Genomic DNA, 1486 nt, shown 5'->3' with positions numbered 1-1486 from the left:
GGTTGTGAGAGAGAGAGAGAGAGAGAGTGTTTGTATCTGTATGTGTTTGTTTGTGTATGCGTTTTTAAATATTCATTTATGCAGTGAATAGATCTAGATTATATCCAATACTGCCAGTCGGTGTTAAGATTTCTGCTCTTTAATAATAATTCATCAGCTTGATAAACAAAACGTCCATGCGAACTAAAAAATGTTTTCTTATTCTCGGTGCAGCCTTATCTTACCCATACTGTCAACAAGCTATACAAACTGGTGCTGTCATTCTCAGTTTGTTTTTTCATTCAAACTGCGTCCTTTTTTCTTAAAAAAAAATTTTTTTTTTTAGGAATGGGGCGGGAGGAGGGTTGAATCTATCAAAAAATTCTGAAATGCAAGGACTTGTATCACCCGTTAAAATTACATTATCTTATTTCGAAAAAGCCCACATGATACGGCACAAGCACACTGCACCACATAATACATCATAGGCCTTGGCCCAGAGTACAGCTAGAGATCTACAGGATACGTCCGCGTCTTGCAAAGTTGGGAAGGGGGGGGGGGTTGTTTTTGTTTTGGAGGGATATTTTTCTTTGCTTACAGACTTACACATTGGCCCCACTCCATGATACAAATAGATTAGGGCCCAAACATGGTGGATTCGGTTTCCGTTTCGTCTTTCGACCTTTCTTTTCGAAAAACCTGATACGAAAAGGTTGTTATAGGCCTGACGAAAACCAATACAAGACAAAACTGGGAGTACTTTGCAGGTGAAAAGGAATTCAAAATACCTTTTTACGCTTAACTGGCCTCATGTCAGCCGAAAATGACATTAACATGATTCGGCAAAAAGTTCCAAAAAGCAGGACCAAAAACTGAATCCACTTTTTTTCTAGGCTTAGTATAAAGCAGCAGCTGTGGCGTTGTCATAATATTCTGGGCCATCGGTCTCCGGGTGGGTCAGCCTGACATGGAAGCGTCTGAATTGTGGCCTGCGACGTAATCTTTTTGTTTTTTGTTTTGTTTTGTTTTGTTTTGTAAGTATTTTTATTTTACGGCGCTCGCAACTACATACATTCATATGAGCGCATGGGACACATTAGACATTTTCAGTTGATAGGAAATTTAGAATTTTGGCCAGATGGCGGCCGAAGCCTACTCTCACCTATTTTAGATAGTCAAAGGTTCTTTAACGTGCGCATCTTGAACACGGGACCTCCGAGATTTTTTGTCCTTGTACGAGAAGGCTAGGTGTAGATCTTTCTGACCTGAAGATCAGGGGTCTGGCTGAAAGACAACAGTAAGAAGGAGCCCCTAACTGTGATGTAAGAAAAACTATGTGAGACTGGGCACTACACACGATGAGAGAAGGATGTTCAGACCATGTCTCTCAGACTATCTCGTATGACTGGTTCTCTTGCGTTATCTAATATTTGGACCGAGCTCTTTTTCAGCAGATCACACAGCCCCCACCACCCCCCCTCCCAAAAAAAATAAAATAAAATAAAAT

The sequence above is a fragment of the Aplysia californica genome, unplaced genomic scaffold (genome assembly GCF_000002075.1).
Source record: "Aplysia californica isolate F4 #8 unplaced genomic scaffold, AplCal3.0 scaffold00281, whole genome shotgun sequence".
NCBI classification, from domain to species: domain Eukaryota; kingdom Metazoa; phylum Mollusca; class Gastropoda; order Aplysiida; family Aplysiidae; genus Aplysia; species Aplysia californica.
Note: the sequence above shows the minus strand (reverse complement) of the source record.